The sequence below is a fragment of the Orbicella faveolata genome, unplaced genomic scaffold (assembly GCF_042242905.1).
Source record: "Orbicella faveolata isolate gen_17 unplaced genomic scaffold, um_ofav_v1 contig_25, whole genome shotgun sequence".
Classification (NCBI taxonomy): Eukaryota; Metazoa; Cnidaria; class Anthozoa; order Scleractinia; family Merulinidae; genus Orbicella; species Orbicella faveolata.
The window spans coordinates 29,573,945-29,587,995 of NW_028301553.1; the positions used below are offsets into that span (position 1 = coordinate 29,573,945).

General features: G+C 39.2%; 1 protein-coding gene and 1 pseudogene across 3 annotated transcripts in view; both read right to left on the minus strand.

Moving 5' to 3' along the window:
- Positions 1-14,051, minus strand: part of LOC110066578 (NACHT, LRR and PYD domains-containing protein 12-like) — an 80,880-nt gene that overhangs the window by 9,208 nt on the left and 57,621 nt on the right. The window contains exons 1-2 of one of the 2 annotated variants that reach the window (XM_089293162.1): positions 3,535-3,638; positions 47-138 (exon numbers count right to left, since the gene is read on the minus strand). The exons of the other annotated variant lie outside the window; for it this stretch is intronic. The gene's annotated coding sequence lies outside the window, so the exon portion shown is untranslated. Of the gene's footprint in view, positions 1-46; positions 139-3,534; positions 3,639-14,051 lie in introns of those variants that run through there. 2 annotated transcript variants of the gene reach the window in all.
- LOC110041442 (cytosolic Fe-S cluster assembly factor NUBP2 homolog) lies at positions 6,563-11,722 on the minus strand (annotated as a pseudogene). Its single transcript, XR_016208450.1, has 8 exons — positions 9,881-11,722; positions 9,413-9,501; positions 9,131-9,262; positions 8,964-9,035; positions 8,406-8,488; positions 7,826-7,931; positions 7,109-7,178; positions 6,563-6,712 (listed from the first exon to the last, which is right to left on the minus strand). The product of XR_016208450.1 is annotated as a cytosolic Fe-S cluster assembly factor NUBP2 homolog (transcript).

A 14,051-nucleotide genomic window follows, 5' to 3' on the forward strand; every position in this document is an offset into this window, starting at 1 on the left:
ATATAGGCTTGAGGTTAAATCATTGTCTAATGACAATAGCATTTACCTTGTACAGTATTTCCTCTCTCTTTATCCTTAGGCTTTAAGATCAATATGGGGTAATCTTGAAACAACCAGGTTGATAATGAGAATACAGTCCTGCCAATGAAAAATGACATTATTAATATTAATATAGTGTAAGACAAATTAAATCCTCAGGACTCAAAAAAATTGAATTCCAGCATGATTCCAGCTTGTCCTTGGGACCAGAGGCTCTAAAATTCTGCTTGCCCTGGGCAAGTCTTCATTTGCTCTTTTAATGACTTAGTTGGCAGATGACTTGCTGATGACTTAGGTACATTGCACTTGCCCGGAAGGAGAATCTACCTGTCCCCTATGACTGGGCGGCACTTTTTTAGAGCCCTGATACTGTGGTCCAAATTGAATATTTTTGCACGGTTCAATTTAATTTATTGACTCTAGATGTGGTATATGGTGTACATGAAATGATGTGGAAGGACTCAAAAGTACAATAGTGAGAGGTAAAGTCTGCATTGGTTTCAAGTAAAGACCATCCTAGGGTTTCCAGGGCTACAAAAACCCTGTGAAAATCCACCTTGGCCTTCGGAAAAGTAGCTCTCAAATTGTGCCAGCCCTGGGCAAGTTTTCTTTTTGCGTATTTGACAAATGACTTGCCTCAGGGCGCTATTGGGCAAGTGAGAATGAAAATGTACTTGCCCCACAGGAAATTCTACTTGTTCTAGACGGCACTTTTTTCGAGCCCTGGTTTCCACAGCACAAAGCGACTAGGAGTACATACATACTTTATTTAATATACTTGTTTATTTCTACTATCCTTCAATGGGATGCTAGTCTACTGCAATGCACGCAGAAGTGATGACGTTTAACAATGCCTTGGCTATCCTGGACATTGCAAAACAAACTAACAAATGTGCAGTAGAAGGTAAATAGAAGTAACTAATTGGTACAAAATGTGTGCGGAGTAAGAAGAATTAGCAAGAGAGAACCATGGTGAAAAAATGGGTGGGAGAGCACAGAGTGGTGGGAGAAAGAAAAATCTTCCCTGTTATCTATAGATCAATGCAATAAAGTCTAAATTCTTGCCTTTCCTGTTTTCTAATTATCAGCCATGTAGCTATATTTGCTGCATTGCAGACCCATTCACTACTGCGCTTTAAAGTCACAACTATATTTAGAAGTCACGTGACCAGAACAAAAAACACAGTCATCTACATGTAAGGCTCAAATGTCACAGCTTACATTTCTTGGTACATGTACTAGGGAGCTTAGGCAAACCACGATGGCAACAGCAACGAAAACACCACCAAACAAAAGGTTTAAATGTGCAAAACAATATCTTTGCATGTGTGTGATAAATATTTGTAAATTTTGTTGCTGTCCTCTACAAAACAACAACTTGAAACTACCGAGTTTTGGTAATTTTGAAAAACGTGAGTCACAAGGGGTAACTTTTTGTATTTTCTTCTAAAATTGATTGCTGGTGTTATATCTTTAGTTTGAGTAGGGTTTTAGACCGTGTGGCTTACTGACCAGCTCAAGGTCAATTATAAGTCCATTTTTTCCAGCTGTTGTCTTTGGCATTGCTGTCATACGTCGTCATCATTGCTTAAGTTCCCCAATGTCAATAATTTAAGATGTCCCAATGCACCGTGAAATGGGAAGGTGATCAAAACTTGTCTTAGAGAGGATTTTATATTAATAATAATTTCCAGTTTTTCATTTCCATATTCAGACACATTTTCTAAATAATAATTATCAATTCACCGATTCACAATTCTTTTATGACAGCGATGCCCGCATGTAAGAACCTACATTTTTTTGAAGTCTGGCAAAATAGTTTCTCATATACTTTTGCCATACCTACAATAGTTTGGCAATTTAGGCTATATAAGTAGGTTCTTAATTTCTATGAAGGAGATATTATAGTTGTTCAAGCCTGCAAATAACAGTCAGTCATTGGACAATTGTCCAGTAAATTTGAGGTTTTGACAGGTGAATTAGCTTGGCCTGGTTGGACACTCTGACCAGGCATTTCTGCTACATTGAAAAATGTTTCAACTGGAAATTTGTGTCCGAATATAGAACAAATTATTTTATTATACTGCCACACAATACTACGCAAAAAACTTGGTTATCAGTTTTGTTTTTATTCCATTTCTGAGAAATAATTTTATCATGCACAATACTTTGTCTCAAATGTCACATTCAATTGTAAACACACCACATCAGCGCCACTATTTGCATTTTGCGGTGGCGTCATGAAAGATCATGAAGCCCCATTTAGCCTGAATCGCGTTCCTCTGAAAAACTACTAAAATCTGAGGTCTTACGTTATTACTTGTTGTTTTTTATCTGCGAGTGTTGTGGAATCAATTTTCAGTTGTAAATTTGATCCGATTAAAATATTCTGCAAATTGAAGACATGGCCCAAATTCTCACGTTTCATTTATCTGAATGCAATTGCTTTCAAAAACTTTAAAACCTCCAAAACGTTAGCTGCACATAATTTTAACAAAATGCTTAATAGCTGTAAAACATCATTTAATCTATTTTTCCCAGTTCCTCTGGGTTTTCCAACAGATCTCTGCCGACACACTAACAAGATGGAATAGTCCACCGCTACTATTTAGTTCTATCTAGAGTATCTGAGAATATTCACAATACACCAAGTTGAGATCGCGTTGTGATCGCACACTGTCATACACAAGGGAGTCAAAATCAGTCATCAGCTCAACTACGTGTTGCTTTGGAATTTTTATATCAAAACATTATTGTAATAAAACAAAAAAAACATGAACAAAAGACTTTCACAAATGATTATGCATGTTCCGTAGTGATACAAGTTTATTCGAACATTTACGGCTGCAGTATTACACATTCAGCACATTACACTCATTTAAGTGAGTTTGAATCAACAGTCAATCGTCACTTAGACATTGCGTATTGCCCTGGTTTATAAGCTGAGGGATTTTTCCATTCGACGATGATTTTGAAACCAATATTAGATTGCTGTAACTTTGAAAAGACGCATGTTAACGCTGGGCAACTTTCCGTCCAACCTGGACGATGGATTGCTCATCAATTATCGATATCAATCGATTAATTGGCATCGATTGCCATAGATTTTCATCGATTGTCATCGATTATCGATTTCATCGATTGGTTACGCCCTGATAGACTAATCATGGTGCGAATTCAATATGCTAACTTTGCTTGATCTCTCCTTATCTCAAATTCACCATTATAAAAATCGTATAGCATGACGAACGCCAACTCAATTCGTGAACTTTGTATTGTAAGTTCCTTGCTACAAGATGAAGCTGGAAAAGTTCTTAAAACATACATGGAAGAAGAAATCGTAGACATTGATAATTTACGCTTAGACTGCAGATTTTCATCCGCTCGCCGAAATACTGTTACTGGTCGAGTTTCTAGCGTTAATAACTTATACACCTTCGAAAAAACCAACAGAGAATAAAATTTGCAGACTAACAAACGTAGAATACTAATTACCTGACAGTGAAGTGCCTTCCTTTGGGAAATATAGGAGGGTTCAAGCTGGACACTAGCTGCTTACTTCCGCCATACCTCGCTACCATCTACATCACCTCTGGAACTTAGTTCTCCCCGAAGAGAAAGACATTTTTACAAACTCGATCTGATTGGTTGAAAAACTAAACGCAGACGGAAATTTGAGACGGTGGCTATCCAAATCAAAACTCACGCTATCTCAGGGACTAATGACACTTATCGCTGATAACCAAGGCAAATGCTGTCCACCGTTTTTACTTGAGAGTCTTTGGAAGACGGCTTGTATCCAGCCTGGTAAGGGTGAGGATCCCGAGGTACTAGAATGGGATTGGAATTCTACATGAAGTGGGAGAACAGAGAGCGCGGCGATTTTCTAACGCAGCCGGGATTGGGAGGAATAGGAAAAATACTTTGTATTATTACGATTTATTTTACACTGGAAAAAGCACAAAGAGGTTTGACTTGCCAAGGAAGGGATAGATAGATGCCGGCAGTAAAGATTACGGCAAGGGGAAAGTTTAAACACCCCTTGTCGGGGCTTATTATTAGGGGGGGGGGGGGGGGGGGCGGTGTGGACACGTGTCGCAGGACCCAATGACTATCCGTTTCTTTGCAGGCTTACTAGTCTTTTACTCGACTATGGACTACGAGTAGTTCCTCTTTCGCTTAGTCCGTCAAGCGAAACCGTAAATAAACCGCGGGGAAAATGGCCTACTTTGGCGTTCTTCTCGGTTCGCACGGCCATTTTTTTCTCACCCCCCTCCCCGGGAGCGAGCCCGTATATTGTCTGAGGACTTAAAGTTTAAGGAACCCTCTTATTGTCTCTCTGCACCCATGTGTAAAAATAAGAACCGTCCGACCGTTAAAAAAGCTAACGAAATTTTAGGGAGTAACGCTGTGATAGACCAGCTTCCTGTCCAAGAGGTAATAATAAAGTTAGCTATTACAGCCCCTCCCTGGTTCGTACATCAATGTCTATTTTACAAGTCAGCTTTCATTATCGCTGTAACCTCTCGCTGGAGGCGAATTCAACGCTAGCTCTCAACTTAGTTCCCAGGGACTCTCATCTTCACATCCCCCGAAAATGAGAGACCCTAGGAATGAGGTTAGGAAGAGGGCAGCAAGGAGCGATGACAGAGATGCCTGCATAGATTTGATTATTCACGTGGACCCATTGTCAGCCCCTCCTTTCACTCCATCTTTCCAGGACGCATTGGAAAAACGACTTGTTAATATGCAATTCTAGCAATCACAAAATAGAATACAGCTAACTGAGGCAGTACCACTCGTATTTATTTCCATTTTTTTCACTGGCCTTTCAGCTGCAACATTTTATGAGTTTCTGAACAATGAATCTTAGTTACCAGTATGTTATTGGCCATGTAAAATTATGATTTGCAACTATCTGGTTAGCCTGCGAACGCAGACGTATTTCCAGCTGTCGTTTGTCTCCGCCGAAAAAAACATCTGCGAACCCGAGCCAAGAAACGTTTTCTGTGACGTAGGAATTTTAAGCCAATCACAGTTTAGCTCAAGTAGCCCCAGAGTTACTGCACAAGGTATTCGCTGTGAGGAGCACTCGAGTTTCATTCTATCATAGAATCTGATTGGCCAAGGAGAAACAAAAGTCATTACGTCACAGAAATCGTTTCCTGGCTCTGGTTCGCAGACGTTATTTTTGGCGGAGACAAGCGACAGCTGGAAATACGTCTGCATTCGCAGGCTACTATCTGCTCCAGATTAGGAAAGACCTCATTCAAATTATTTTTCTGATTATAAATCATTTCTGCAACAGTCTGCTTGCCAAAATCACTTAAGTATAATCATTTAAAGTCATCTTGATAATTATGGTAAAACTGCATTCAAATCTTATTTCAACACACAGTAACACTAATATATACAACTACAAAACTGTAGTTTCGTTTATGACCTCTAAACTTGGTTCCCATAACAGATTTAAATCCAACGTGACCTCATGTAACCGTGCACAAAATATAAATCTTGATACCACATGCTAAACTAATAATTTTCATTTTTATTTCTACTTATCTATTTATTTATTGGTTTATTTCTATCTTATTATTACTGTTTTTATCTGGTTATATTATTGTCAGTTGTTATTATTCTGTATCAAGTCATATTTTTCGTGCATGGTTATGTGAAGTAATCCCAAATTCCAATCTTTACTGGCAACCAACTGCAACGAAAACTGCAACCAAAAGAGGTCATAGACAAAACAAGTCTTGAAGTCGCACATACTATGTAACTATCTATCAAAGGAAAATTCAAACGAAGCTTTTCCCAAATCAAGATGCTGTTAAGTGATCATACTTTCTTGCTTTAACAAGTAGAACTTTGTGAAGGAGGTTATTGTGAATGGTTTCACAACAATACAATGCTTGGTTTAAGTGTCAGTGGCAAAAGTGTCCATAGAGAGGTGAAGCCAAAATTTTCTCTGTTTTCTTCCTTAATGACTAGAGCTGGGCTTGAAAAAAGTGCTGCTCAGGTGTCTGGGACAAGTAGATTTTGCTATCGGGTAAGTTACTTTTCATTCTCACTCGCTCAATGGGCAAGTGCCCAGGCAAGTTGTCCTCCAACTAAATAAGGAAATAAATAAACCAACACTTGCCCAGGGCAAACAAAATTTGAGCATTGATTGTCCAAAGGGCAAGCTTGAATTTAAGTTTTTTTCAAGCCTTGTAGAGGAGTATGCAGACTTCCTATCCTTCACCATTTTCAGTACTGTGTTCAAACTGTTAATTCTCCTTCACTGTCCTTCATTTCTCTTGACATCTGAGTTCTGAGAATTTGTTGGTACATCAGGAAAATATCTTCCAGTTCATGATTGCCGTAATTCTCATCACTTGTTCGACTGATAAGAGACTGGCACTGTAAGGGGAAACCAGTGGTTGATCCCTTGGCCATCTCAGTCACGTTTGTCCTGCTGAATAATAATAAATGCCACCTACTCAACAACCATTTTTTTAAAAAAAAGTACTTGTTCCTTCAATCACTGATCTCCATTGCTTTCCATTTGTAACAGTTTGGAAGTGATTGCGTTTGCTGCATTTAATGTCAATATGTGAGTTAGGAAACAAGTCAATAAAGGTTTGGCCGTCTTCTAAGGATTGTGTTACACTGGGATCCAGTGGGATGGAACCTACAAAGAAGGAAAAAATTATTCTTTCAAGATCTGAAAGCAAGATATAGCTAGAAAACTCTCCTAGGCGGAAACTGGCAGATTGCAATGTCAAATTGAACACATCACATCAGTGAGAGTTTTCTGCAATTTGCAATGACCCCTCGACTAGATCTCATCACAACCAATCTGTTCTACTATGTGATTAGCTTGACACAACAAAGAATTTGGTTGACATTCCCTAAGCTTTCAGCCAACAAGACCTTTGCATTTCCAGACAATATACTTTGCTGCTTGTTTTTGTTTTCGTAGCAATAAATGGTGAAAGGACCATTTTCCACGAAACATGATCTAGATTGCCCTTAACCCCTTTATCCCCCTTCCTGTGTAGTTACCGATGTTAATAAGTATTTTTACCTAAAAATGGAACATTGCAGCTCTTTGCCAAGGCTTCACCTCCTCCTTTTAAAAACACATTTGTGCATTCCTAAAAGAAAGAAAGTGGACTATTATTTCATACTATGAACTAGGTGAAGGTACACTATAACAGTAAAAAATACAACAAGTCATATAGTGTATTATTTAAATATTATTTTTAATATCATATAAAGGAACAGTCTCCTACATACATAATATTTATTCTGAATGGACTTGTCAGGCAATGTTTCCTTCCAGATACTGTAGGTGTGCAGCAAAAGGTCTTAAAACCCTGACCCTATTTAAGGATAAAGCAAAAGAAACTGATACCCTGTTTAAGGCCTGAACCAAGGAAAATGACATCCAATTCAAGGAAAAAACAAAAACTATGAATGGCACAAATGGGTCAACTGTAGTTCACTTCTGTGACACTGGAAGTTTAAAAGCATCAAGTGTAGAAGTTGCATTTTCCATTTTGCTGGGCATTTACCCACTGCAATGTTGGCCAACACAATTTAGGTAGGTACCCTGTCTTAGGACCACACAGTGAATGCAATTTATGTCAATGGGACAAAAATGATACCCTATTTAAGGATTGAGAACCTCAAAAACCATACCCTATCCCACGACACAAACCTATATAGCCCTAATAAGGGAGTACCCCCCTCCCTTGGGTGTTTCCTCCAAAGAGCATCTGTATAGGAGGCTAACACTTACACTACTATGAGGTTAGACAAATCCACTTCTCCACCTCTCCCAGGATTAGAATTTTAGTTTTCTTGCACAACATTAGTTTTCTTCTGACGTCAGACACTGCCACACCCTGAGGAACAACAGAAATGTTTCTTAAAAATCCATCAAATGCTAAGTATTACATAGTTCATTGTGGTACGTTTGTAAATTTCTTACAAAACTGTTTCTGTTATTAAGCAATTGAAGATGGAGAATTATCCCATACCAGGAACAACTACTGATATTCTTTCAGAACAAAGAGAAAAAAATGAGCATTAAAATTTTGAAACTGGAGACCAATTTTGCTAATAATTGACACTAAACTAATCTCAGGTTTTGGCCAAACAATGATTAGAGCCAATTCCACCTGAATTGATTGACTAAATTAAAAGGCTAAATTCCTAAGTGAAAGGCTGGCCTTTCTTCAATGCTGTTAGGACTAACTCAACAATGTATTAGTCAGAATACACAAATTTAGCAAAGGTAAACTTTCTTGAATCCAAATAAGGCTAATTAATTGACAGCAACTATAGAAGGTTTGTTATAAAGTATACTTCATGCATACCTGAGGGGTAGCAACAAGAATTGCTCCATCTCGATTGCAATGTAGCAGATTTTCTACCACTGTAATGTGCTCATCAGATGTCTCTCGATTGAACAAAACCAACCTTAGAACACAGCAATAATGATAGGATTACACTGCATACTGCAAAATGAATGTGCACTATTATATTATCAGCAAAGTTAACAATAAAGAACTTATGTCTGCTTCCATCAAGGGGGGTCAAAACCAGTCTCTTAGTATGAAGTATTGTTACAGTATCTCTCCCTCAGTCTCCTTAATGGGGAGCGAGCCTATTGCTGGATACCCCCTAGTTAATCCCCATATTTTTGCAGTTCAGGTTGCCAAACAACTTGTTGGTACTCATTTCTCCTTCTATGTGATGAGAGGCATTGCAAGTCAAGTCTCTCACCTAAGAACGCAGTACAAAGACTCATGAACAGGCCTTGAATCCAGACCTATTGATCTGGAGTGTACGACAATAACCACTGGGCCACTGTACCTCACACATCAGTACATCACAAGCCTCTGAAAATAACATATTATGTATTGTTGTCATACCTGGAGATGTATCAATAATCTGGCAATCCAGGTCACTGCAACACACATCCGATAGAAAGTGACCGATCATTGCTAAAAACAAAAAGGATACCGGCAACTGTCACGTGACAACACAAGGAAGTCTGCAGGAATATCAAAATGTTTGTATCACTCTACAGCAAACTCACCCACAAAAGTTCCAAGGAAGCAGGATAGTGGCCCCTGACAGACCAGCATCCATGCAGGAGAAGCTGCAGCAATACTTCAAGTCAGTTTCTTGCTATCACACTGGAGACAAGGAATTCTCCTGTAATGAGCCACTAAAGTTCAAAGACACTCTTTTACTGTAATGTACATATCAAACACAAGTATGCATGCTGTCACACAAAGTAAATTTAAGTCTATGCATGATTAAGTGAATGGCTCCCACGGAATGGCTTCAGAAGATGATCCTTTATATTGTGACTTACCCAGCAGAACACTGGTGTATATCTTTTCCCTCTACATTCATCATCCTTGGCATACTTGGTCCATGCAAGTCACCATCCAGTATGCCAACCTGGAAAATAAAGAGATAACACAAAGATTAACCATTTTTTGTGTAAAATCTTCAAGACAGCTGTTACCAGTGGCAGATCCACAGAATTTCACCGGGGTGACTCTGGGGTACAGGGAAGAAAGACTGAGAAGGTGCTGGTGGGAAGGCAAAGTGATCATAACCGAGTGTCACCAGTTCACACATCACGTCACCAATACTGTCAATATTCTGATAACAAATCTCTCTCCCAAACGTAAAACACGAAAACAGGACCAATCTGAAACGTAGAAAATCGATTCCCCTCCCCAACCCCTCCCCCAGCGTAGGAATCAATGACTTAATGCGGGCAAATGCAGAAATGTAAACCATAAGTCAACGGAAAGCAAAGATTTCAGCCTACCTATGTCCTTCTTTCCTTTGTTGTAAAGAGTCCATGCTATCTGTGTCGTAAACAGTACTTTTACCAACTCCTCCTTCACCGGACAAAACAAGAACACGTGCTTGATAGATTTTACCACTTCTTCAAGAGTTTGCTCCGACTGACCTACGAACAAAAACCACTTTGTAACTCAGTGAGAATTACAGTCAGCGCTTTTACTTTACTTGCCTACTAGAACTCTAGAGAAAGAGGAAAGTTCCAACAATATCGCTAGGCATGCAAATAACATTTGTCAAATGAAATTTGTCTCTAACCTTCAGACAAGAAGGTAGTACCGTGACGGGGCACGTTTTCCAGCCCTTTTCCGTTGAGGAAGCTGGAATTGTATTCGAAAAAACAACATAAAAGGATTTATACTTCGGCCTATTTTTACTTTAAAGAAAAAAGAATAAATACTCCCTTTGTGCAAACAGCAATTTTTATCACATTCCTTGCAGGACAGCAATAACCGTCCGCCATCTTGAATTTGAGAAGGAAACTGCCGGTCTTCCTCTCGTGCAGTCGGCTCAAGAGGCGTGGACCTGCTGTAGGTCATCTTTGGAGACACAGAGGCAGCTAGTCGACGCGATATTTTCGGAGAACGCGATATTTTCGGGCGAAAGTTTACATCAAGGAGTGAACTTTAGCCCGAAAATATCGGGTCGCCAGAAAATATCGCGTCGTCCCGACTAACTGCCCCTAGCCCAGGGTCTCCTAAGATGCTCAAAGGTTGGCCTAAAATGTCTAATCGCCCGCGGATAAGCTAAGGGCGGGAGATGACTGGCATCGCATTTCAGGCTCTGAAAGATATGAACAAAACCACAAATGAAAAGGGGGAGGAAGGGCTATAGTCCCACCACTTTTTTTTCTTGGGTTGAGTTTTTTAGGGCTCCAGATGACATGGATAATGTACGAATTTTGGCGGCTGGAAAGTAACAAAACGGTGCAAGAGTGAGTCAGTGACCCCTTATGGAATAAATATATCTCACGAGTCATTTGAATTTTTTCGGTATAAACGCAAGCCTTAAGGCGAGTGTGTAAATCAAGAGGGTGGGAAATTTTCCGAACTAGTCGGAATTCTGAAGATATTCTGCACATGCTTCGACAGAGCTCGGCTTGCCGAAATAGTGGATATCCGAAGATGTTGGACACTGTTCGATTTTCCCAGAGATTACCGACGATGTTTCATTTGCCGAATTATATAGTCGAATTTCCGAAGATTATTTTCTTTGGGAGTATTCGATTTTTCCGAATTGCTCGGATTTTCGCGGAGGTTACCGATCCGAAGGTTACCGAAGATGTTCTAAGTGTCGAATTAGTCGGATTTCCAAATATTGGCTTTTCTTCCACGATGTTCGATTGGCCGAATTAGTCGGATTTCCGAAGAAGTTCAACAATGCTCGATTTTCCCGGAGGTTATCAGAGATTACTGAAGATGCTCTTTTCGCCGAACCAGAGGGATTTCCAAAGGTTAACTTCTTCGACAGTGCTCGATTTGCCGAATTAGTCGGATAACCGAAGATGGTCGACAACGCTCCATTTTTCTCGGAGGTTGCCCAAGATGTCCAAAGTTTTCCGAAGGTCACAGAAGGTCGGACGAGTAAATAATGAATGATATCGTGACGGAGCTCCTATCTTCATTTCCAGTTCTAAAATGCGTTTAAGCACAGTTTGGAGGATTCAAACACCCATAACAAGGCTTCGATTAAGTCTGGAATAAACGTGGTAGAAACCAGTCAAAAGTTAGAAATAGTCATAGAGAGCTATTTTTCACGCATGCCAAGACTCTACAGCCCTGAAATTGCTTGATATAGCCACACATAGGCCTACAAAGCTCCACATAATACATTTTCACAAAATTGAGCTGATACAGATATAGTCCTACAGAGAGCCCTACATCTTCCTGATAGAAACACAAAGTCCTTAGTACACTCATATAACCATATGTAACCAAACTTTAAGCTTGCCGATTACATTCCAGAAAATAACTTTAAAGTACATTGTCATTCTTAACCTTACGAAGTCAGACAGGACCATACATAATTAGATATTCCCCATTGTTTTACACAGACCAACAAAACATTAAATATAGGTTACCGATGAAGCGTACGGTCAAGATGGCTGGATATTAGCCAAGTTCTTTGTCCGTTAAGACCGGGAAATCGCACGGGCTTCGTCGCAGAGAACATCCTGAGGATGCAGCAAGCAACTTTTTCCTGTCTTGTGTAATTCATTACAAGTCAATAAACTGTTTAGAAACAACAAAAGAAATAATTAGTAACTTAACTATAACCGCACAAATTTTAGCCTAACTTCAGCGCTATCCATAAATTTTCTATTCATGAAGTAATTCTTCTCATTCTCAATTAACCCAATAATTAAACATTTCTTCTTCATGCACAAAATAGATGGATAACATGCACACCGGTTTTTATGCATGGTGTGCAGTAGGTGAAGCATTAATTCGACATACAAACTACTCCTGACCTTGTCAGTGCTTCTAGAGGCAAAAAGAAAATATAATATAAATTCAATAGCCAATGGCAATATTGTTGTATAGGAACATGAATTGCTCAAGGCTCAAAAAACCAAAACAGAAAATAGAGGTTCGTCTGATCCAATTCATGGTGGATCATACAATCGGACATTGTGTCCACATTTCTTCATTCCTCCAAGTTATTGAGAAGTACAACTAGCTCCCGAAAAACCCAGATCAAGTGTTTATTCGTTCTTTTAGAATTTTGAGTGCAAAGAAAAAAAAATAAAAAAATAAAAACAGAAACGACAACCTGCACTCCCAGCTTGAATACAGACACAGTCCTTGAGGAGTCCATATGAGCCAGAAGCGCTGAGGTGAATACAGAAATCAACCACCCTATTCCGCCACTCCATCCAGGCTCATATTTTCAGTGGATTGTCGAATGGTACTCATAATACCTGCATGCTGTGACCATTAAGATAGGTTTCCAAATTATGCGGCACGAAATGCCTAGTAGACTTCTCGACTACAACCACACCTCTGGACGTTAAAGTAAAACAAGCACTAAGAGGAGCGCGCGAAACTCTCCACCCAGTAGCGGTGATCTCGAATTTTTCTAAGAAACAAGTCGAAAAATAGGTATTTAGATTACAAGTCGAAAAATAGGTGTTTAGATTAATAATTCACAATGGAAAACTAAGTTTAAACGTTTTATAATTACATGTTGTCTTCGGTCTCTTCGTGTCTTATCACAAAGAGTTTTTTTGTGAAAAATGAAGAGTGTAAAGGCAAATGTGCGAGAGTCAACTCCTCGGATAAAGTAACTGCTTTCCGTACACTCGATTTCTAACTCAAGCATATTAATATAATTTTCATCTCATTTTTCCACGGTACTGGTGTTGACGTTCTTCTAGTAAAATTAAACATCGAGTTTTTGCTGGCACTCTGAATTGTTGTTGAGCCCGAAAGTCGCTGAGTTACTTTCTTAAGAGAAATATCATATGACCAGTAAAATGTCCAGATATATGGTACTAGCTAGAATAAAGTTCAATCTATTTGCTGATTATATAGAATGAGAAACTCTTACTTACCTCTAAGAAGGCTTTTTCCATTGCCTTGCCTCTCTTATCTGTCTCCGCAAACTTCAACGTGGTGACTGTATCTAAGTGTCTCACTGGTGAAGAAGGAATTATAAAGCGGATTACATCGTTCAGCATCGTTTATCCTGTTCGTCAGTTGCCAGTAAAGATTAGTACGGTACAGTTCTGAAATGCCTTAAGAATGGCTGACTGTTAGGATCGAGAACCGCCGGTCAACGACCCATTTGGCAAATCGCTCATATTTTGCCCAAAGATACCCTTAGGTGACCTAATTCTAAAAATCATATTTCAAGGTTCCAGCGAATTTTTATTTTTCAGAAATTCGCGAAAATTTGAAAGCGCGGTCAAAGTGCGGTTTTTCGTGTAATAAAATGACCGAAATAAGGTGCGAGGACGAAGCGCTGGCAAAGTCTTAAAATAAATTCAATTGACTTCAAACTTCACACAAATGTGGAACAACCACTCTAATTTATTCCTCGTTTTAAACTAATCTCAGAGATGTTGATATAGTGGTTTTCCGAACCATTTTAAAAACATCTATGAAGCGTGTGAAAAATAACGGCAAAATATAGGT